Genomic DNA, 25364 nt, shown 5'->3' with positions numbered 1-25364 from the left:
CCCGAACCAACCAGTTCAGGTTAGTGGGGTTTCCCGAAATGGCGCTGCGACGCATACTTACCTGCCCCCCTCTGAAAAAAAGCAGGAAATCCAATTTAGAAAGGAAGAAAAAAAGGCATACTTACGCACCTTAAAGCCTTCTCTGGGCATGTTTTTGAAACTGGCTAGCGATTTGAAAGGTTTCCGTCGGGTTAACGATTCTTTGCTTTTCTACATGTGGACCACGGTTCATGATGATGAATTTCTGAAAGTGGAAAGTGATGTGGGTGAGACTTTGGCACGCATAAATGCAGCATTTCAAATTTTGAAAGGCATATATGTAGCGGACAGCGAGCGCAAGTGATCATTATCAATTTGTTTTAACTTTTATATTTTATTTAGATATATATTACTTTTTATTTAGAATCTTGAACTGCATTTAAAACCTATTTCGAAGTACCGCTCACGAAGATCAGCCCAAGTCAAAGAGACAAATACAGAAATTACGAGAGATATACCAACAGAAAAAAGACTTTAAATTCAACAATCAAATAATTTTCTAACCTAGTTTCTAAATGACTACAGCCTTTTGGCTGTTAAGTCTTAATGAAATTATGCAGAAAACATTTGGCATCATCTTCGTTTGATTGACTGAGTTGCTTCTTCGTCGTATTTGCTGTTCTCTTCGCCAACATCTAAATTATAACACAGAAAATCAGCCATCGAGAAGAGGAGTGTAAGGCTATTAGCAATCAAGAGTGAATTGAAATTGAAAAAAGTAATTTTTAAAGGAACAAAAGTTCGTACAATAAATAAAACAATAATTGTGTATCTACAATTTAACTTTTTTTGTTAAGATAGGCAAAACGAATTTAGAAAAGTTGCAACTTTATTCTACACTTGAATGTTTAAAGAATCCTTGGAAATTGTAAAGTCGCATGGATTTTGAAATTTTTGCTGTTTTACGTAACACAATGAATGGTCACCTAGAGGCTTGTCTTCTGATTTGTTATATTGGCAAAAGTTGAACGAAATATCGGAATCTCCTAAGAAAAGTTTGCAAAAAGGAGCTTTTTCATAAAATAATTTGATAAACCAAGAAGAAGGCAATTTTCTTTACAGGTTTTATCCAATGCGATTTCATTTCATAAAATTTCAGACTGTAATCAATTTATAATGATAATTTGGTGTTTAAATCCAGTGTGATTATACCAAAGTTAATAATATCTAATTTGATTAGGAAAAATTTGATAAATAATAACATTGTCAAAAAGAATATTTCAAATAGAAAGCTATTTCAAATATTTCAATGTAATTGGCAATGATCAATTCTACTGTCCATTAACAAAAAACAGCTTAAATTTGAATATATTTTTCAAAAAGGGTTTCAATAGTCCGGGGGTAGTATTAGGCCTAATGACGTCATCGTCTTTTGCTTCTTTAGCATTCTGTCAATGTATTATATTAAATTGCCATCCTTTGAAAAAATCTTTTTAATAGTGCCAGATTTAATAGACAGATAATGCTCCATGTCATATGACTATAATAGTTCTAAGTGATCTTTTTGCTGCAAATAGGATTCTTTCTCATCTGGATCTTCTCAAAGATCTGAATGTAATTGAAAATCCTATGGCTTCTTTGGCTTTCTAAGAAAATTTAAAAAAGTCGAGATCCTCCGAAATCGCAGCTACAATTAATTTCTAAATAATATTTGTACTGTTCAATTTTTGTTGACACTGTGTTGCCTATTTGTATCATGGAACATTGACAGTTGAGTTATAATGAAATCATGGAGGGACTTGAATTTAGAAATTCAGAAAATTATGCTCTGTTTTATAATTGGCTGAAATTCCGACCTGGTTCCTATGTTCATTCTTTAAATATAGTTTATCACTTTTTCTTTTTCTTTAATTACTTGACCAAGTACTGACACAACATTGGCTTCTGTTCGATTACTTTTTTAAGAAAAGTGTATATCTAAAAAGATAAAATAAATATCTGTACCTTTGTATGTTTTGCTGGTGACTTTCACAAACAAAAGTTGATTGTTTCTAGACAAGCAGCGTGTTATTCTGTAAATAAAGTAAACATTCATCAACAAAAAGGAAAGGCCAGATGTAACATAAAGAATAACATCAGAAATAACATTGGAGTATCATGAAAATTAGGAAAATTAGGAAAATTTGCAAAGCAAGTGATCTGATCAATTCTACTGTCCATTAACAAAAAACAGCTTAAATTTGAAAATATTTTTCAAAAAGGGTTTCAATAGTCCGGGGGTAGTATTAGGCCTAATGACGTCATCGTCTTTTTCTTCTTTAGCATTCTGTCAATGTCTTATATTAAATTGCCATCCTTTGAAAAAATCTTTTTAATAGTGCCAGATTTAATAGACAAGATAATGCTCCATGTCATATGACTATAATAGTTCTAAGTGATCTTTTTGCTGCCAATAGAATCATAACTAATCTAGGATCTTCTCAAAGATCTGAATGTAATTGAAAATCCTATGGCTTCTTTGGCTTTCTAAGAAAATTTAAAAAAGTCGAGATCCTCCGAAATCGCAGCTACAATTAATTTCTAAATAATATTTGTACTGTTCAATTCTTTGTTGACTCTGTGTTGCCTATTTGTATCATAGAACATTGACAGTTGAGTTATAATGAAATCATGGAGGGATTTGAATTTAGAAATTCAGAAAATTATGCTCTATTTTATAATTGGCTGAAATTCCGAGCTGTTTCCTATGTTCATTCTTTAAATATAATTTATCACTTTTTCTTTTGCTTTAATTACTTGACCAAGTACTGACATAACATTGGCTTCTGTTCAAATACTTTTTGAAGAAAAGTGTATATCTAAAAAGACAAAATAAATATCTGTACCTTTGTATGTTTTGCTGGTGACTTTCACAAACAACAGTTGATTGTTTCTAGACAAGCAGCGTGTTATTCTGTAAATAAAGTAAACATTCATCAACAAAAAGGAAAGGCCAGATGTAACATAAAGAATAACATCAGAAATAACATTGGAGTATCATGAAAATTAGGAAAATTAGGAAAATTTGCAAAGCAAGTGATCTGATCAATTCTACTGTCCATTAACAAAAAACAGCTTAAATTTGAATATATTTTTCAAAAAGGGTTTCAAAAGTCCGGGGGTAGTATTAGGCCTAATGACGTCATCGTCTTTCTCTTCTTTAGCATTCTGTCAATGTCTTATATTAAATTGCCATCCTTTGAAAAAATCTTTTCAATAGTGCCAGATTTAATAGACAAGATAATGCTCCATGTCATATGACTATAATAGTTCTAAGTGATCTTTTTGCTGCCAATAGAATCATAACTAATCTAGGATCTTCTCAAAGATCTGAATGTAATTGAAAATCCTATGGCTTCTTTGGCTTTCTAAGAAAATTTAAAAAAGTCGAGATCCTCCGAAATCGCAGCTACAATTAATTTCTAAATAATATTTGTACTGTTCAATTCTTTGTTGACTCTGTGTTGCCTATTTGTATCATGGAACATTGACAGTTGAGTTATAATGAAATCATGGAGGGACTTGAATTTAGAAATTCAGAAAATTATGCTCTGTTTTATAATTGGCTGAAATTCCGACCTGTTTCCTATGTTCATTCTTTAAATATAATTTATCACTTTTTCTTTTGCTTTAATTACATGACCAAGTACTGACATAACATTGGCTTCTGTTCGAATACTTTTTGAAGAAAAGTGTATATCTAAAAAGATAAAATAAATATCTGTACCTTTGTATGTTTTGCTGGTGACTTTCACAAACAAAAGTTGATTGTTTCTAGACAAGCAGCGTGTTATTCTGTAAATAAAGTAAACATTCATCAACAAAAAGGAAAGGCCAGATGTAACATAAAGAATAACATCAGAAATAACATTGGAGTATCACGAAAATTAGGAAAATTAGGAAAATTTGCAAAGCAAGTGATCTGATCAATTCTACTGTCCATTAACAAAAACAGCATAAATTTGAAAATATTTTTCAAAAAGGGTTTCAATAGTCCGGGGGTAGTATTAGGCCTAATGATGTCATCGTCTTTTGCTTCTTTAGCATTCTGTCAATGTCTTATATTAAATTGCCATCCTTTGAAAAAATCTTTTTAATAGTGCCAGATTTAATAGACAAGATAATGCTCCATGTCATATGACTATAATAGTTCTAAGTGATCTTTTTGGTGCCAATAGAATCATAACTTATCTAGGATCTTCTCAAAGATCTGAATGTAATTGAAAATCCTATGGCTTCTTTGGCTTTCTAAGAAAATTTAAAAAAGTCGAGATCCTCCGAAATCGCAGCTACAATTAATTTCTAAATAATATTTGTACTGTTCAATTCTTTGTTGACTCTGTGTTGCCTATTTGTATCATGGAACATTGACAGTTGAGTTATAATGAAATCATGGAGGGACTTGAATTTAGAAATTCAGAAAATTATGCTCTGTTTTATAATTGGCTGAAATTCCGACCTGTTTCCTATGTTCATTCTTTAAATATAATTTATCACTTTTTCTTTTGCTTTAATTACATGACCAAGTACTGACATAACATTGGCTTCTGTTCGAATACTTTTTGAAGAAAAGTGTATATCTAAAAAGATAAAATAAATATCTGTACCTTTGTATGTTTTGCTGGTGACTTTCACAAACAAAAGTTGATTGTTTCTAGACAAGCAGCGTGTTATTCTGTAAATAAAGTAAACATTCATCAACAAAAAGGAAAGGCCAGATGTAACATAAAGAATAACATCAGAAATAACATTGGAGTATCATGAAAATTAGGAAAATTAGGAAAATTTGCAAAGCAAGTGATCTGATCAATTCTACTGTCCATTAACAAAAAACAGCTTAAATTTGAATATATTTTTCAAAAAGGGTTTCAATAGTCCGGGGGTAGTATTAGGCCTAATGACGTCATCGTCTTTTTCTTCTTTAGCATTCTGTCAATGTCTTATATTAAATTGCCATCCTTTGAAAAAATCTTTTTAATAGTGCCAGATTTAATAGACAAGATAATGCTCCATGTCATATGACTATAATAGTTCTAAGTGATCTTTTTGCTGCCAATCGAATCATAACTTATCTAGGATCTTCTCAAAGATCTTAATGTAATTGAAAATCCTATGGCTTCTTTGGCTTTCTAAGAAAATTTAAAAAAGTCGAGATCCTCCGAAATCGCAGCTACAATTAATTTCTAAATAATATTTGTACTGTTCAATTCTTTGTTGACTCTGTGTTGCCTATTTGTATCATAGAACATTGACATTTGAGTTATAATGAAATCATGGAGGGACTTGAATTTAGAAATTCAGAAAATTATGCTCTATTTTATAATTGGCTGAAATTCCGACCTGTTTCCTATGTTCATTCTTTAAATATAATATATCACTTTTTCTTTTGCTTTAATTACTTGACCAAGTACTGACACAACATTGGCTTCTGTTCAAATACTTTTTGAAGAAAAGAGTATATCTAAAAAGACAAAATAAATACCTGTACCTTTGTATGTTTTGCTGGTGACTTTCACAAACAACAGTTGATTGTTTCTAGACAAGCAGCGTGTTATTCTGTAAATAAAGTAAACATTCATCAACAAAAAGGAAAGGCCAGATGTAACATAAAGAATAACATCAGAAATAACATTTGAGTATCACGAAAATTAGGAAAATTAGGAAAATTTGCAAAGCAAGTGATCTGATCAATTCTACTGTCCATTAACAAAAACAGCATAAATTTGAAAATATTTTTCAAAAAGGGTTTCAATAGTCCGGGGGTAGTATTAGGCCTAATGATGTCATCGTCTTTTGCTTCTTTAGCATTCTGTCAATGTCTTATATTAAATTGCCATCCTTTGAAAAAATCTTTTTAATAGTGCCAGATTTAATAGACAAGATAATGCTCCATGTCATATGACTATAATAGTTCTAAGTGATCTTTTTGGTGCCAATAGAATCATAACTTATCTAGGATCTTCTCAAAGATCTGAATGTAATTGAAAATCCTATGGCTTCTTTGGCTTTCTAAGAAAATTTAAAAAAGTCGAGATCCTCCGAAATCGCAGCTACAATTAATTTCTAAATAATATTTGTACTGTTCAATTCTTTGTTGACTCTGTGTTGCCTATTTGTATCATGAAACATTGACAGTTGAGTTATAATGAAATCATGGAGGGACTTGAATTTAGAAATTCAGAAAATTATGCTCTGTTTTATAATTGGCTGAAATTCCGACCTGTTTCCTATGTTCATTCTTTAAATATAATTTATCACTTTTTCTTTTGCTTTAATTACATGACCAAGTACTGACATAACATTGGCTTCTGTTCGAATACTTTTTGAAGAAAAGAGTATATCTAAAAAGATAAAATAAATATCTGTACCTTTGTATGTTTTGCTGGTGACTTTCACAAACAAAAGTTGATTGTTTCTAGACAAGCAGCGTGTTATTCTGTAAATAAAGTAAACATTCATCAACAAAAAGGAAAGGCCAGATGTAACATAAAGAATAACATCAGAAATAACATTGGAGTATCATGAAAATTAGGAAAATTAGGGCAGTGGTTACAAACAAATGAGAAACAATTTAAATGTTATAATTATAATGGCAGAAAAAATTTAGAAATTGTCTTCAATGCATTAACTGAATTTCACTTCATGCAAGTCTTTTCTTAAGGAATTGGAACATTAAAACTTAAATTCATTATTATTTAGTGCAAGGGGAATATTAAACTGGCTCATTTAAAAAGAAATATATAGGTCGAAATAGTATGATGAAGAGATAAAAATAAAAGTTACACCATCTAAGAAAATATATCATTAAAATTCCTGGAGTGAAAGTACCCAGTAGCAAAGCATGAGAAGATGTATATGTTACATATTCAAAAATATAAAAAAACATTTCTACCTTTGTCCTTCTTGCAGTTGTATTTCATAAAAAGTAGATTGTTTATTGACATCAAGCAGTTTACCCTGTCATAAAAATGTAGAAATGTCATAAAAACCAAAAAGACAAAGATTTAAATCTGGATAAAGACCAGAAAAGACCAATTAATCATTTTAGCTTCTCTTCATAAAGACATTTTAATGTAATACTGATGAGATGACTATGGAAATATAATTAAAGTAAAAAAAATCTTCAAGTAATTCAACAAAACAGAACATTATCTTGAAGTTGCCAGACTTACACTGCAAATTGAGTTTATTACATTTCTTAAATCTGCCCAATAAATCTCAAGATGAGAATTTGCACTACATTCCTAAACTCTTGTCTTGATAAGATGAGGGACAATATCTTAAAAATTAAATCTAGGTCCACATATAAGAAAAAGCAAGTGTCTACAAACCTTGATGGCACCTTGTTCATTAAATTCCAAGACATCTCAAACTCTAGCCCTCAAATTAAAAAAATATAAGATATTAGTACACTTGCCAAACTGTGAAGCTATCAAACATGGATAAATTTAAAACTGAAGGGGTGGTATTAAAAGGAAACAGACAACAGTAAATAGATTTTTCTTGTATGATCTATGATTACTTAGTCTTTCTTTATCTCAAATAAAGAAGTATGAAATGCTACAATACATAAGTAATTCAACCTCTGATATGTAAAAAGCACTCACATATTTTATGAAAAACAAAGCTCCCATTTTAAAGATGCATCAGAAAAAATAAATAGCTGACTTACAACTGAAAATATATCCTTATTTAATGTTAATTAAAGACCTTCAACAAGGAACATTAAATTTTATCAAAATGAAGTTTGACAACTTGAACAAATAATTGTCTCAAAAACAGGTTCATGGAAGAAAATTCAGTGAAAGTTTGGATCAAAAGTATTCAGTAAATATACCAAGGAATATTTACAAACCTTAGTAACATCTTGCTCATGGGACTTCACAAAACTTGACATAATGATCTTGAAACAAAAAAGAAATGAAAGAAAGTTATTTCCAGACTCAAAAATCTGCAGAAACCTGGTACAAAAATGTACATTTCTTATTATTTTCATCACCAGGAAAATAAATTGGAGTGCAGCATCAAAAATAAACATATCCTTGCTCTAATTCAATTAAAGATCTTTCAAAATAAACATCAAATTCTGGAGTAGCAGTGTTTCTTGCTTGAAGAAGGATTGTCTCAAGAATTGATCTATACATACAGTTGTCAAGTCCTGCTTTCTTGAACCTCGCAAGGAAAATGAAAAATTGTTTGACATAGCAGGACTATGAGATATCCAGACTCCAAATTTTGAGGATCAAAAAGAGGTCATCTGTGTTTAAAATTTGAATATGAACCAAAGAAAAGAGCTCATTTTTCTCCAAAACTTTGTTAAATATCAAACTGAACTAAAATAGTCTATTAATTACTTGCTTTGTTTGAGATGGGGAATGTGCGAGATAAGTGAGTTTGAGATAATCTGTTTTATTTTTATACCAAGCCCCACGAGGGTAAGCGGGAATCTGCTCAAGATGGATAATTTCTTGAGATAACAGAGTTCGAGATAGCAGGATTTGACTGTTTATATAATGTGTTGTAGATATGTAGAATCATGTGCTTTAAATTAAACTAAGTGAGATATTTTATCATATATCAGACATATGAAGGGGATATTACAGACCTTGCTGATCTCCAGCTCACAAGAATTCATAGCACTTGACATGTTGAACTTGAATAAAACAAATAAAAAGTTATTTCCAAGCCAAAAATTTGGAGAAACACAATACCAAAAATGCGAACTTCTCATTATATGCATCACCAGAATAGAAAGTTGTAGTGGGATATTGGAAATTAACACCCATATGCAATGCACTAATAATAAAAGTTCTTTCAAAAATAAACATCTATTTCTGGGCTAGTGGAGATTTCAACTTGAAGAATGATGGTTGCAACAACATACAAATATAGAAAATAAATAAAATGAGAAAAGAAAAAGTAAGTTAAAAAGCTAGACATAGGAAGAGAGTTTACAAACCTTGCAGACTTCTTGCCGATGTTAGCCTTTAGGGCATCTTACATGCTTGCCTTAAAATTAAAATAAAAGTTATTCATGTATTTGCCAAAACTGTAAATATATCAAACAAAGATATTAGGGATTTAAAGCTGAAAAAGTGGTTTTAAAAGGAAGAAACAAAAAGAAATAGATCAATTGTATTACATATATTTGTTTATTGTATAAATAGATACATAATATTCTATTTCTTATGAGCTTTCATTGACATTATCTCACAGTCTTTAACAAATGAGTATTTGAGTAGAGTATTCTTCAAACATATCATTTTTAATTTATAGAAATTAAACATAGATGAAATATAAAATGAAGTACAATTATTAAGCATAAAGAATTAAAAATGGATAACATTGAAAATAAAAAACAGAACAAAATAAAATGCAAATAAATTGCCTAAAATATGGCTTGCAGAATGCAAATTAGCTAGAAAATTTTATTTAATTTTGTCTTTTTTCGTCTAATTTTGTTAAATTAGCTAGAAAACTTAGAAGATTTGTCTTTATTTGCAACTTAAAGGCAGTCTATCCCCTATTGTGCTCAACTTTATTTTCACTGGAGTGAAATTCATGCACCGTTGAGCTTGATCGATAATTAAATGATTTAAACCAATCAGAGACAACTTTGATTCCAGAGCTTTTGAATCAAATGGCTGTGTTCCCGTTGTAGTGAAGCTGTGGTTAGAAAAATATGGCTCCCTGTTTGGTTTGTGCGACAGATATGTCAACAGAGAAACAAAATGCTTCCACTATCATCATTTAATTCCAGCAATTAAATCTTCTTGCCACTACCGATAGCTTTTCGCTTGCAGTTTCATGTGTCGTCCACTACTGCAGCTAGGCCAGCCAAAGCAAGCATCGTAATCAGTTATCCGTTGAGGCAGGAAGACCTATTGTTCATATTAGCCAATAAATACCCATATGCAATAGTAATAAAAGGATTTAAAAAATATAATCCTGGCTCAGTGGAGTTTTGAACTTTGAGAATGATTGTCTCAACAACAACATGAATATAGAAAAATTAGTTAAAAATGCTAGACAAAAGAATAAAGTTTACAAACCTTGCAGTGAGAGATATGTTGCTGCCAATGGTAACATTGAGGGCCTCAAAATTAAAATGAAATTAAAATTTTTTAAATATTTGCCAAAACAGCAAAGATATCAAACAAAGATATAAGAGATTTATTTCAGATTTATTTAGAGCTTTAAATATATTATAAATTTATATCTTAATATCTATATATAAATGTGATTATCTCAGCTTGCTTGAAAATCTGAAACATTTGCTCTATGTTCTGTTTTCCTGCTTTCTGATTTTCCTCCTGTTTTCTGAAAGGGTTTGCTTGAGAGAAAGGTAACTTATGAGCTTTGATTGACATTCTTAGTCTTGAACAAATCATGTCAATGACAACAAATGAAAGGGCAAATAGAGTTTTCTTCAAACTTTTATTTTAATTGACAGAAGTATAAAATTAAGTATAAAATAAAATATTCTTATGAAGTATAAAATAATGACAAAATGGATTAAAAATTGAGAATAGATCTCACTAAAACTGACTCCAAACGAATTGATTCAAATAAAGCTTGCAGAATGTAAAGTAACTAAAAACACTAAAACATTTGTCTTTATTTGCAACTAAAGTTTTCAATAGCAAGAACATAAATTATATTGAAAAAGTCTAAAAATCTTTAAAATGGATGTCCAATTTAAAATTCTAAAAATTATGAAATAAAACATACCAATTAGCTTTTCTTTAACCTTTAACTAACACCAAAGAGTCATCTGGGAAAATTTGAAAAAGAAATAATCAAGTTTCGAGTAGACAGGAATCTGGAAAAATGGAAACAAAACTACAAGAATTGGATTCAGAGTTGAAAGAGCTTTTAGGGTAAATTAAGTAATGTGAATCTCATGCTGAATTATAAAATTAAAATAATGAAAATTTTTCTGTGCCATTTTAAACTCTATAAATATATTAGAGCTTACATAATATAAATACAAAATTCCATGCATAGCTTGAATGAAATTTGAAGCAAAATGACAGTGAATGTTTGAAATGAAATGTTTTATCCAGGATGCCAATAGAGTATTTTTGGCTATGAGCTTAAGCATTTGTTAAAAAACATGTCTTTGATAAACTGGAGACAGAAATTCATCTGAAAATTCATCTGAATACAAAACTAAAAATCACCAAACAACAATTGACCTGATAATGTTATTAAGCTTCACATGCCCTTTCTAGCAGCTTATAAATATATTAAACAATTTCAGGTTGATTAAAATATATCAAAGACAAGGACAATACAAGTGATTTTCTCTTCACAATTTGTAATTCACAATTCAGTTTCCTCTCATAAAATAAGCATTCCATTTCTTACTTCTTTTTTATATCAGTGCAGTTTAATTTGTAGTCATTTAACGTAACTAATTAAAGCAAAGTGCTCAAATTTATTGGGCCTATATAAAGAATTTCATCTGGACTTAATTTTGTGTAAAGGACAGATGAAAACCATATTTTAATGTCTAAAAAAGTATTGATGAGCTTTGAACACAAAAAAGGTCAAAATGAAAAATGAAAGTAAATTTGATGTCAGGCTGTCTATTAACACAAACAGCTTCTTGTGGCCTCATTACTTCTTTATAAAAATACTTCAAATCAATCCAGTAAACATTTACTCTATTCAAAGGAGTAAAAAACCAAAAATTCATACCTGTATTTTTCAACGGCCATGCTTGACGTCGCAGCAAAGCAGCCCCTATAACTTCATTTGTCGATGTTCTGTGCTCGCTCCATTATCCTTAAAATGAGACAAAATGCATTTTAATCAATATCGCACTGCGAATTTCAATTTCTCTTTCTTTAAAGAAGTATTTCTTGAACGAACATATAGTCTACAAAAATCTTTGTGAACAACAAATTAAGAGCAGAAACAATAAAACAGGTTAGGTACTCCATTTAGCCAGTTGTCACGATGTTAGCATTTAATGAAATTCCAAACTATCACTTTAATCGAATGCAAAAGTATCCAAAAAAGATTGAATCACAAATTTTCAAAGTGTCATGCTAAGTTTGAAAAGAAATAAATTGTTTTTACTCATGGACTGTTCTTCATTCAGGAGAAGTGTTCGTCTAAAGCTGAAAGATAAAGGCGAACACTTCCATATATTCGCTTTCGGTGTATACTTGAATAACGAAGAAAACGGACGAGGAAAAGGAACGAAGAATCCGATACGATAGATTAGTTTTGAAAATTGAAAGCATGTAGCAACAATAACGGAGCAGAATCACAGTTTTGTATTGGAATAGTTTCGCCTGCTTCATTTCGAATAACATGACAACCTAATAATTGTGAATGGCATTATCAATTAACATTAGAGATACTCTTAAATCTTGTACTTGACAAAAAGGTCTTACCTAGGCTTACATGTCGTTGTAGGCCAAGATGAAGACAGGAGTGTTTTGCACCAACACCTCATCTTCGACACTATTGTGCCAACTAATTGAATAGAAAAGAAACCAGGTATTTATAAGCATATGCAAATTTGGACTAGATTCCCGCCAATTTCTGAAACAAAGGTCTCCCGTGCAACCAACAGCCATTCCCGCAAGAATGCATTCAAATTTCCCGCCAATGATGATCTCCTTCACAGCTGCTCAATGCCCAAGAGCTGCAGCGCATTTTCAAAGACAGCAGCCTTACTAGAGGTTATTTACTAGGGGTGTTTGCTGAAGATTTCGCGTAGATTAGCTAATGTTCTAAATGTGATTTTCAGATTGATGTGGAACTATGAGATTTCTTGAGTTTTCAGGCTTTGTTTGTGGGGTCCAAAGAACGGGTGTACACAAATTCCACATTTGGGAATTTTCTAAGGACGTTGCATGATTATATTCCCTAGACTCACGTTTTTCTTATAGTTGCCCAAGCCCTGATTTATCATGTTGTGCCAAGAAATCCCTTAGAAGTCCATCTATTGTTTTTATATCTGCACTGACAAGAATGAAGAATCACTTTATCATGCTTTACATCATTTGTTTCAAGCTAGGCCATAAGATTTGCTAAACCCTGTGGAATTCTTTGAATATCCAATTTTGCAACCTTTGTTTTTGCTGTGCCATTGTTTCGTAGGGAGGTAGATGTAGCCAAAGAGTGTGTCCCATTTGGGCGTTTCTCGTCAAGGTTGTAAAAGAAGTCTTCCATTGCTTCTTCAATCTGATAAATTTATGAATTTCCAATTTTTTATACCAACAAAAATTTAAAATACATAACTACGAAACTACAGTTCGTTAATAACGATACCACAGAGGGCATTAAATTTCATAACAGTCCTGTGGCAATTCACAATTAACTCAAAGTCTATTCCAAAAATGATTCTAACCGAGATCCCTATGGAGGCTAAATTTATACCAAGTGGAAAGCCAGGTTTTGGATGATGGCAAAACACAAATTTTCTTATGTATCTGACTTCTTGCAAATTAAAACATCAAATTGGCACAAGTGAATATTTCTAATACGTTCGTCAATACAAGGATTTTCTAGGTTTCTGTTAAGCAATGGGATATTAAGAATTAGCATAACATTAAAAAAGAATACAGAGAAGTATATGAAAATTATTCAAATCACAAGACTGTGTTCAAAAGAAGGAGAGTCGATTTTCAATGTTTTGTAATTTTTTGTGTGCAGCAAAAAAATTAATATCTTTGAAAGAAAAGTTTGAAAACACTTTCAGAATGCTTAGAATCATTGCTTCCCTAAAACAAGCCAAATTTCGAAAAGCTATCGAGCCCTTAAAAAGAGATCTGGGCTACAGGCCTAAGCCTTGAACAACTGTCCGTTCAAATCTTGCTCAAAGAACAACGGTCTTAAATAAAACCAAAGTCCGTGCGCATAAATTTTGCTCTGTTTAATAATCTAGACATTTAGGTTACATGTTATTTCTGGAACGAACTTTATCATTTTAAAAGAATTGAGAGCGACAGCTGTAACCAATAAAGCTTTTTGCAGGCCTTTTTTGTTTTGAAGTTCAGTCCCTGAAATTACTATCCCTTTTTCAGTAACAAGCCCCGCAGTCTAAAAATGTCACTAAACAAAATTTCGTCTTCTGGTTTACTCAAGTTACAATCTATAAAATTTTTATTAGGTTCCGCCTCTAGATTTAGATTTCAGAGTACCTTTCATCAGAGGGGGGAATTAATTTTTCAGAGGGGTGGGGGGAGGCAAAATCTCACAAAACAAGCAAATTTGCCGACAAATGACAAAATTTACCGAAAGAGTGCCAAAAACTGTGTTTAGACCGACAGTTTAGCAAAATGTGGGGCTCTTTGTTAAAAACGACAACTTAGTAAAATCAGGGGCAAATTAATATATAAATATCTTGTGAGATAAATTAATATATAAATATCTTAAGAAATAAAACAATGAATGTTTTCAGCGAACCATCAAAGCCATCTTCAAAGCCCCAACCCATAAATCCATAGGCCAGCAGTGTATCTTGTAACTAAGATGTGATCAAGGAACGCTCATTTATTTGGTAATTTTATCCGGAACTATTAATATAGATTAAAAGATTAGACTAATACGCTTTCGTGTCTTTTAGATAACTACTTTTATGAGATTAATTTTTAACTGTAAATTTACGGCATAGGGCACGGAAGACACATTAAAAACAGCAGTCTAGTTGAAGTGTAAATCTTGTCTAAGTATTCGTTTTATTATTACATAAAATACGGTAACACTAAAGGAACTAGGTCTCGGGAGAAGAACGTCCATCAAATGGGCCTATGGCGAAGAGCTTTCGTCAACACGGGGGGGGGGTCTAGAGAAGAATGTTCTTCAAAATAGGACTTTGGAAAAGAGGATTTGTCAAATTGGCACTGTAGAAGAAATTCTGTCAAATTGGGCCACTGTAGAGGATAGTTTACAATGACGAAAATTAACTGCTTCACAATTGGACACTGATATTCTACCGAAAATTAACTGCTTTAAAATTGGACACTGGGATTCCTTTGTAGAATTAATGATGATAAAGATTATATTTACAAGAATAATCATACAATATATTTACCTTGAATCCAAAAGAAGTCTTTGGAGATGACTGCTCCAACAGATCCAGAAATCTCTAAATGTCCTTGTACTCTATCGGTTCGCTCCCCAAGTGAACCTAAATACTCCTCAAGGATAGTCATCACAATTATCTTCGAAAAAAGTCCACTGCGTCATCAGACTGCAGCCATTCGAAAAACCGAGCAGCTTCTGAATTTTCGACCCACTGTGAACCAAGCAGCAACTGCCGGTCTAAGCATGCATAATCGACTTTCTGTAAAAAGAAGAAAGATCATTTGTTAATAATAAAATGGCTACGAATGTGGTGATAGAGAGAACATTCTTAGAGAAAAGCCTAAACATTGGGAGACTCGAACTTATCGACTAATACCAAAGAAGATTAAAAGATGGTGAACAAAACAGAACAGCATACAAAATAAAGATGAAAAAACAACACTAAAAGGAGCAGGTTAAAAAAGTAGTACGTGTTAGAAAACAGGAAGGCAAAATCAATCGCATTTAGAGTGTTTCTATTTCTCTTCCTGAGCTTTTTGCTGTCTAACATATTTTAACAGTCTTTTAATCATATTTAATCGGGCCTCTTGGTTGACATCTCTTCTTGCACGGTCACTGAAAGCTATATTACCACGCCCATTGCTCTCAGGATATCAGAGATATGATCCCTGGCTCCTTTGAGACATGTACGTAATACCAGATACTCTTCTAGCTCTCACCCTTTCCAAGTCTCCTTGCCTAACGCACGAAATGAATCCCACAACCCTATCCTTCCTCCCTAGATCTTGTAAACTTTGATCCTGGAATGCTCTACCCTCTTCATGCTTCCCAGACTCTTACCACCTATCTTTATTCAAAGCAAAAATATAGAAGCCTGGTCTTTCCTCTCTCTCTTCCTAATCCCTCCTCCCTTTTAATTGTTAGCGCTTAGCCATAGACTCTTGAGCCTTCCCTAGCATTACCAACTAAAGAAAAAAGACGTCATTGGCAGACGTCAGAGCTTGAAGAAGTAGTTTCGACACGTCTCAGCTGGATCTACAATTGGGCATTTGCAAATAGAATTACATCTTGTGACATTATTGCCGATTTCGAACTAATAAAAAGCGATCGTAAGGCAATTTTTGAACATCTATCTTGCGGTATGTATCTAGTAACGTTGTGTAAAGGAATGCCAAATATAATGGTTATATTCGGAAGAAGGATTACCAAGGCCAAGTCAGATGCTTTCGCCAAAGAGTACTTTAAGATCAATTTGGATTCTTCCTTCTTCTGGTCATCTTCCTATGATATTTTAGTGGTATATTTGGTGAACATTTCCCCCAATTGATTCTGGCCTTCTAGCACAGCGTTGATTTTTGCTATCAGCTTGGAAATAACGTGAATAATTGCTCCAACTGAACCAGTCCTGTAAAAAATATTATATTTTTTAAATGATTAAAAAAAGCGAAATTAAGGTCTACAAAAAGTCTAATAGTAAATCACTATTTCTCATACAAGTAAGCTGCAAGTATCAGTAAATTTTGAACAACATTGACAAGTTGTAAACTATCCATCTATTTAAGAATGTGTCGACTGCTTGTGAAGAGAGCCTTATTTATAAATTGCTGATATCATACTTATCCACTGTCAGTTAAAAGCGACTTTACATATCCAAAAGAAAACTCCATTGTTGCGATTCTTACTTTACTGCCAATGAAAATACAGGTGATAACAAACTTCCTCAAGGTTTTTAACAAATGCAAACAGCCAATACACATCACGTTAATGAAAAATCTCATCTTTTGAAGTATTAGTGGGTTACGGTTGAAATGAACAAAAACACAAACCATTATTATTACCATTTCAAAACGAAAAATCAATAATCCTTCCAACAAACTTTAACGAAGAAGAAAGAAAATTGACAATATACGATCGCATTACAACATGCTATCAAATAACTTTTAAATGCATTGCTCATACAGTTCTTTCGTCTTCAACTAATCCCTAAACGTACTTGGGTAGAATTCTTTCATGATGGAAGAGGTTATTTGTATGATGCAATTCTTCATCACCTTCCTTCATGAAATTTTAGTTCCTGTGCAAGCGAATTCATTATAATGAAAGGGCTTTACAGAATGTTCAACTTTTTATCTTTGCCTTGTTTCTCCAGCATCTTTCCTTGCACAGAAACACAAGAGTCAAAAACGTTTTTTCACAAACCCTGTCAAGTCCATCAGAGAGAAAACTTATCACTAACAGCATGTTTCACTGCTCTCACTGCTCTCACTGCTCTCACCACTGGTTGGTAAGATTATGTAACTGCTTCAAAGTTGGAAATTGAGATTCTTTTGTAGCATTTACAATGATTGAAGATTCTATATACGAAAACAACCATACAATAAACTTTACCTCTAGTTTAAAGGTATTCTTCTGGGGTGACTGCTTCATCTGTTAAAGAAACATCCAAATGTCTTTGCACTCCATCAACCTACTTAGCAATATCATCCAAGTATGGCCATCACCACTATTTTCCCTTAAAAGAATATATCTAGCTAATAAATGACATCAATGAAAGAACTTCGATCTTAAGATAACAATAGCAGCAACAAACAGTTTATCTTACAACATAGACAAGGGAGAAAGACAAAATTGAAAGCTTCCAGCTCCATGGCAATAGCATAGTACAACTATTCAAAAAACGATGAAAGCATGTTTCATCAGATTAAAGATTTTGTGGCGAAGGCTCTCCCTTGAAGCAGTTATCCTATGTAAATGTTTTTCTATATATATAGCACTTGAAGCTTGTCAACTGACAAGAAACCTTAAGTCACTTACAAAATGACTCTTTAAATGCCCAGGAATTTTTAGTCTTGGAACATCGTCCAGTTGTGCCTTCATTTCCAGATCAGGGAAAGGGGATGGCAAGCTACCAGGAGTAAAATTTACCAACCTTGAAAGCTTCCCTTTATAACCCACAATCAGGCAATCCAATTAAGGCAATTTCAACGTTCAGCTATTGATTTTATTGACTGACTAATAAAGGAAGAAACATGTGACAGTATAAAATCCTTTGCAGGTCCACCTTAGAATATCACAGTGAACGACTGTGCCATTTTCGAATGAATTCTAGGATTCCTTTACAATCCAAAACTTTTGCAGTGTCATATAGTAAGAAAACAAGTAAGATTTTTTAAGATTTTCAAGTAACAAAACAAAATTTCGAAACTGAAATTAAAACAGGTTCCCCTTTCCAAAAATAAAATAACCCTCCTAGGGTATTCTCTTACCCAAAAAACTGAAAATGAAAAATGAAAATGAAAAAATTGTATTGACTTACTTCATCTCAGTTGCAGCAGAAGCCGGCCAAACCAACAGCAGTTGTCCAATTTCAATGAATTCACTTGCATTTTACTTTCTTCCACTGCATCCAAAAACTGGTAGAATTTATTTTGATCATTTTTTTTATTTCGATCTGATATCTAAAAAAATGAATGAAAAATGCAAAGCTAAAGAACTGTCAGTTTCTCGAGCTGGTCTAGTAAAGCACTATTTTATGCTGGGAAATTCTCGTAAGAATTCTTGAAACACGTGCAAAATTATTTGCACCAGATAAAAAAATTGACTCAGACCACCCCACAAAGCCACTATCTGAATCGAGAAAGTAAACTCGGGTCCATATAAACAGATGCTACAGAAACAGTCTTCTCTACAGGCTGCTTGTGAAACTGTTTCACGTTTCTTTGTGCGAAAGGCCTTAGAAACTTTCGTACATGACGATATCATACAAAACATGCTTATAGTCTTAAGCAGAGACAAACATGACGCTGTAATCTTATCGTCTGATCTAGGTAAGCAACAAGTAAGGTTAGAGATAACTAGGAGATAAAGTGAAAATTTCTGAACACTAACTATAAAATTTCATAGTTACCTCTTGAATGCAAATAAACCATGTTAAGTGAAGTGGCACCAGGAAATGTCAGGTAAATTACATCTTTAGCTATCTGGAACGATTTTTGATAGTGCAATCTTCCAAACAGCAATATATCCCAGTGCAATCAAATTACTTCATCTGTTTTGAGATAAATAAATAAAACTAAATCACCTCTTCTCACCTCAAACGACTTTTCTAAAAGCTGTGAAATTTCTAATTTCAGAACTCTTTCAACTTCGATGTCTTCACACAGTGGCCTAACAATCTGCAGCACGTCCTGCTCAGATAGTAAAGTGGCATCATGTTGCAGATATTCATTTACCATATCTAACATATCAGCAAGTTTATCAATTGGAGCTGAATAACTTGAAAAAACTTCCCACTTAAATAAATTAAATGTACAGAATATCCAATAAATAAAATGATTTGAATAAAACAGAAAATCAGACCTTAGCATTGTGTATTCAATTTTGCAAGAAAATTAAAAAGAATCGAGGATAGTATTTTTTCAGTTAGAGACATCAACACTTAACTTCAACGCAATTTCAAAGCAACTATCTGCACATGCATATTTCAAATAACTATGTTGCCATAAAAATTATATCAAAGCCTAAAAAGAGATGCATTATTCTTCATTCTTTCTGCTACAAAATAGAGAAAATCTGACACTTTAAAACAAACTAACTTACTGTGAAACTTTGAAGCCTTCGAAAACACTTGTCAGAGCCCTCTTAAAAGCGACAGTTACGTATAGAGTATGCTTTCCTTTGACGTCAGCAGTCTTCAATATCTCAGGAACTTCCTCTTGCTTCTCTACTTAAGAAATAGATCCCTGGTAATTCACATGCATAACACAAGTCAGAACACCGTGAATAAGTTTTATCTGCATACTTGCATTTCAATTTCTACTATGGATTCATATAACATGTGAAAATATCCATCTATCGGACATCAACGACAGTCGGAATACAAAAACAGGGTAGATTCATCGCGGAATAATCTCAAATGCATTATTTACGAGAATCAGCTCTAATAAACATATTTATTACCAAGATAACTTTCTGAAAGTAAATGTTTGAATAAAGAAGTACGTCTTGTTCTATCCTAGTAGATGAATGTGAAAAAATCATTGTAATGGCTTAACTACGTTGGGTAAAGCTGTCAAGATCAGCTTATACGTTTCTCTTCTCCTGTAAAAAGCCTTGGGACAGTGAAAACCAAGTTAAACTATTGTGAATATATTCAATAGAGATCGAGACCTTGTATGTCTTATTTTTGTCATTGTGATTCAAGCAGCCAAAAGTCACCGCAACAGCAATTACAAAGCTGCATGATTTAATACTTGTTCATCTGGCAGACATAGACTCAATACGGTTTTGAAATATACATTAAAGAAGTCAAACGATGTTTTTAAGACTAGGCCAATGTAAGGGCAACATTACGTCATCAAACTTCAGCCATTCGGAGAACCAAGCAGCTTCCAAACTTTGGCCATGAACCAAGCAGCAAAATGTTAAAAGAGAGAAACTTCTTGAAGAACTAATCGACTAATACCCATCAATTAAAAAGATTTTAGAAGATGCTGAGCACGAAAGACCAGCATAGAAAATTTAGATGAAAAAGTAATACTAAAACAGAATTTTCACAAACCTGTCACGAGTCTGTCTTTCTTTTTTAGCATTGTGCTGTCTTATATATTTTAATAGTCTTTTCATCATATTTAATCGTCTCATTGGCAAAGAGCTTGTCAAAGTATTTTTCTCACGTCACAAATCGATGTAGCCACAGGACCTAGAAAACAGCATTTGCAAACAGTAATACATATCATGACAAAGCAATATATTTCAGCATAATTATTGGAGATTCGGGACTAATTAATAGCGATCATAAGGCAACATCTGGATAGCTACCTTTGTATGCGTGACATATTTTGCCTTTTTTTCTTTATTAATGTTGGTACCATTTCTAGCTATACTCAATATAATTAAAACAAAATAACTTGAATTATCGTCGCTAAATATAATATAAATCTATAACTAACTAAATATAACTAACCGATGACAATAAAAATTCTGAGATTTCTTTCTTAAAATATGTAAAGTTGGAGAGTATATTATTTCGCTTGGTATTGAGGTCAGTATTTGGCCATATCTATAACCCTGTACAAAATCCAAATTTGTAATGTGGCTCCGCTGTTTTAAATTGAAAGGTTCTCAAGGTTCCTAATTGAAAGGCTCCTAATTGAAAGGTTCCTAATTCATTTATGGAAAATAGTTCATCCAAGTAAAGGAGGATTTAAACTGTTAAATTATTTATAAATTTCTATTGCAAGATATCTTAAATTTTTCTTGCAAAAATTTATTGTATTATTCTTTATCAAAACTTGTTAAAGAGTTGATTGATGAATCGTGCTTATCCTGCTTTTACTTTCCTAATGCAAAACATCCAAATAAAAGGACACAAATTAAAGCTTGATAAAAAAAGACCGTTTACCTTTTTCCAAGCTTCTTTACAAAAAATTTATATGTTCTTCTAATCTAATTTGATGACCCAATGTTTATCCTAATAATTTAACATTCTTGCGTTCTTTTATAGTAAAACCATTAATTTTAACTTTAGATTCCTCTAAATTGAATCGGTTAGCTTCAAAGGCAATAAGTTTGTTTTTATTATCTTTAAGCATAAAAAGTTTCACATAACCATTTATAAACTATTGCAGCTTCTGATTCTTAGTCGTCTGTTAGTTCGTCAATTTTTTAAATAGGACACGCATTAGCCATTTATATAAGAAAGGGAAAGTTTTATCGAAAAGAGAGCTATTCAAAATATCAGCTAGTGGCTCAGAGACAACGTCTATTGCTATAGCCATTTATATAAGAAAGGGAAAGCTTTATAGAAAAAAGAGCTATTCAATATATCAGCTAGTGGCTCAGAGACAACGTCTCTTGCCATTGCCATTTTTATAAGAAGGGGAAAGCTTTATCGAAAAGAGAGCTATTTAATAAGTCAGCTAGTGGCTCAGAGACAACGTCTCTTGCCATTGCCATTTTTATAAGAAAGGGAAAGCTTTATCGAAAAGAGAGCTATTCAATATATCAGCTAGTGGCTCAGAGACAACGTCTATTGCCATAGCCATTTTTATAAGAAAGGGAAAGCTTTATCGAAAAGAGAGCTATTCAATATATCAGCTAGTGGCTCAGAGACAACGTCTATTGCTATAGCCATTTTTATAAGAAAGGGAAAGCTTTATAGAAAAAAGAGCTATTCAATATATCAGCTAGTGGCTCAGAGACAACGTCTCTTGCCATTGCCATTTTTATAAGAAGGGGAAAGCTTTATCGAAAAGAGAGCTATTCAATATATCAGCTAGTGGCTCAGAGACAACGTCTATTGCCATTGCCACTTTTATAAGAAAAAGAAAGTTTTATCGAAAAGAGAGCTATTCAATATATCAGCTAGTGGCTCAGAGACAACGTCTATTGCCATAGCCATTTTTATAAGAAAGGGAAAGCTTTATCGAAAAGAGAGCTATTACATATGTCAGCTAGTGGCTCAGAGACAACGTCTATTGCCATTGCCACTTTTATAAGAAGGGGAAAGCTTTATCGAAAAGAGAGCTATTCAATATATCAGCTAGTGGCTCAGAGACAACGTCTATTGCAATTGCCATTTTTATAAGAAAGGGAAAGCTTTATCGAAAAGAGAGCTATTCAATATATCAGCTAGTGGCTCAGAGACAACGTCTATTGCCATTGCCATTTTTATAAGAAGGGGAAAGCTTTATCGTAAAGAGAGCTATTGAATATATCAGCTAGTGGCTCAGAGACAACGTCTATTGCCATTGCCATTTTTATAAGAAAGAGAAAGCTTTATCGAAAAGAGAGCTATTCAATATATCAGCTAGTGGCTCAGAGACAACGTCTAGTGCCATTGCCATTTTTATAAGAAGGGGAAAGCTTTATCGAAAAGAGAGCTATTGAATATATCAGCTAGTGACTCAGAGACAACGTCTATTGCCATTGCCATTTTTATAAGAAAGGGAAAGCTTTATCGAAAAGAGAGCTATTGAATATATCAGCTAGTGGCTCAGAGACAACGTCTATTGCCATTGCCATTTTTATAAAAAAGGGAAAGCTTTATCGAAAAGAGAGCTATTGAATATATCAGCTAGTGGCTCAGAGACAACGTCTATTGCCATTGCCATTTTTATAAGAAGGGGAAAGCTTTATCGAAAAGAGAGCTATTCAATATATCAGCTAGTGGCTCAGAGACAACGTCTATTGCCATTGCCATTTTTATAAGAAGGGGAAAGCTTTATCGAAAAGAGAGCTATTGAATATATCAGCTAGTGGCTCAGAGACAGCGTCTATTGCCATTGCCATTTTTATAAGAAGGGGAAAGCTTTATCGTAAAGAGAGCTATTGAATATATCAGCTAGTGGCTCAGAGACAACGTCTATTGCCATTGCCATTTTTATAAGAAAGAGAAAGCTTTATCGAAAAGAAAGCTATTGAATATATCAGCTAGTGGCTCAGAGACAACGTCTAGTGCCATTGCCATTTTTATAAGAAAGGGAAAACTTTATCGAAAAGAGAGCTATTGAATATATCAGCTAGTGGCTCAGAGACAACGTCTATTGCCATTGCCATTTTTATAAGAAAGGGAAAACTTTATCGAAAAGAGAGCTATTCAATATATCAGCTAGTGGCTCAGAGACAACGTCTAGTGCCATTGCCATTTTTACAAGAAGGGGAAAGCTTTATCGAAAAGAGAGCTATTCAATATATCAGCTAGTGGCTCAGAGACAACGTCTATTGCCATTGCCATTTTTACAAGAAGGGGAAAGCTTTATCGAAAAGAGGGCTATTGAATATATCAGCTAGTGGCTCAGAGACAACGTCTATTGCCATTGCCATTTTTAGAAGAAGGGGAAAGCTTTATCGAAAAGAGGGCTATTAAATATGTCAGCTAGTGGCTCAGAGACAACGTCTATTGCCATTGCCACTTTTATAAGAAAGGGAAAGCTTTATCGAAAAGAGGGCTATTAAATATGTCAGCTAGTGGCTCAGAGACAACGTCTAGTGCCATTGCCATTTTTAGAAGAAGGGGAAAGCTTTATCGAAAAGAGGGCTATTGAATATATCAGCTAGTGGCTCAGAGACAACGTCTATTGCCATTGCCATTTTTATAAGAAGGGGAAAGCTTTATCGAAAAGAGGGCTATTAAATATGTCAGCTAGTGGCTCAGAGACAACGTCTAGTGCCATTGCCATTTTTATAAGAAAAAGAAAGCTTTATCGAAAAGAGAGCTATTCAATATATCAGCTAGTGGCTCAGAGACAACGTCTAGTGCCATTGCCATTTTTATAAGAAGGGGAAAGCTTTATCGAAAAGAGAGCTATTCAATATATCAGCTAGTGGCTCAGAGACAACGTCTAGTGCCATTGCCATTTTTATAAGAAGGGGAAAGCTTTATCGAAAAGAGAGCTATTCAATATATCAGCTAGTGGCTCAGAGACAACGTCTATTGCCATTGCCATTTTTACAAGAACGGGAAAGCTTTATCGAAAAGAGAGCTATTCAATATATCAGATAGTGGCTCAGAGACAACGTCTAGTGCCATTGCCATTTTTATAAGAAAGGGAAAGCTTTATCGAAAAGAGAGCTATTCAATATATCAGCTAGTGGCTCAGAGACAACGTCTAGTGCCATTGCCATTTTTATAAGAAGGGGAAAGCTTTATCGAAAAGAGAGCTATTCAATATATCAGCTAGTGGCTCAGAGACAACGTCTATTGCCATTGCCATTTTTATAAGAAGGGGAAAGCTTTATCGAAAAGAGAGCTATTCAATATATCAGCTAGTGGCTCAGAGACAACGTCTATTGCCATTGCCATTTTTATAAGAAAGGGAAAACTTTATCGAAAAGAGAGCTATTGAATATATCAGCTAGTTGCTCAGAGACAACGTCTATTGCCATTGCCATTTTTATAAGAAGGGGAAAGCTTTATCGAAAAGAGAGTTATTCAATATATCAGCTAGTGGCTCAGAGACAACGTCTAGTGCCATTGCCATTTTTATAAGAAAGGGAAAACTTTATCGAAAAGAGAGCTATTGAATATATCAGCTAGTTGCTCAGAGACAACGTCTATTGCCATTGCCATTTTTATAAGAAGGGGAAAGCTTTATCGAAAAGAGAGCTATTCAATATATCAGCTAGTGGCTCAGAGACAACGTCTATTGCCATTGCCATTTTTATAAGAAGGGGAAAGCTTTATCGAAAAGAGAGCTATTCAATATATCAGCTAGTGGCTCAGAGACAACGTCTAGTGCCATTGCCATTTTTATAAGAAAGGGAAAACTTTATCGAAAAGAGAGCTATTCAATATA

The 25364-nt window shown here is 32.9% G+C and overlaps 1 protein-coding gene across 10 annotated transcripts in view; it reads right to left on the bottom strand.

Moving 5' to 3' along the window:
• The window catches only part of LOC135696110 (tRNA (guanine(26)-N(2))-dimethyltransferase-like), a 52815-nt gene that overhangs the window by 869 nt on the left and 26582 nt on the right, over nt 1–25364 (bottom strand). The window contains exons 13-36 of one of the 10 annotated variants that reach the window (XM_089112531.1): nt 20627–20767; nt 19666–19789; nt 18974–19114; nt 18383–18524; nt 17455–17578; nt 16273–16471; nt 15074–15325; nt 12426–12507; nt 12106–12146; nt 11722–11808; nt 10750–10840; nt 10071–10114; nt 8978–9027; nt 8624–8671; nt 7874–7921; nt 7350–7398; nt 6911–6975; nt 5507–5574; nt 4626–4693; nt 3746–3813; nt 2865–2932; nt 1984–2051; nt 544–674; nt 130–244 (exon numbers count right to left, since the gene is read on the bottom strand). The gene's annotated coding sequence lies outside the window, so the exon portion shown is untranslated. Of the gene's footprint in view, nt 1–129; nt 245–543; nt 675–1983; nt 2052–2864; nt 2933–3745; nt 3814–4625; nt 4694–5506; nt 5575–6386; nt 6455–6910; nt 6976–7349; nt 7399–7873; nt 7922–8623; nt 8672–8977; nt 9028–10070; nt 10115–10749; nt 10841–11721; nt 11809–12105; nt 12147–12425; nt 12508–15073; nt 15326–16272; nt 16472–17454; nt 17579–18382; nt 18525–18973; nt 19115–19665; nt 19790–20626; nt 20768–25364 lie in introns of all 10 variants that reach the window. The other 9 variants (XM_089112534.1, XM_089112533.1, XM_089112535.1 and 6 more) reach the window with 9 other exon arrangements.

Source organism: Rhopilema esculentum, chromosome 14 (assembly GCF_057945365.1).
Source record: "Rhopilema esculentum isolate cy_ngs chromosome 14, ASM5794536v1, whole genome shotgun sequence".
Taxonomy (NCBI): Eukaryota; Metazoa; Cnidaria; class Scyphozoa; order Rhizostomeae; family Rhizostomatidae; genus Rhopilema; species Rhopilema esculentum.
Note: the sequence above shows the minus strand (reverse complement) of the source record. Positions and strands in the feature narration are given on the sequence as shown.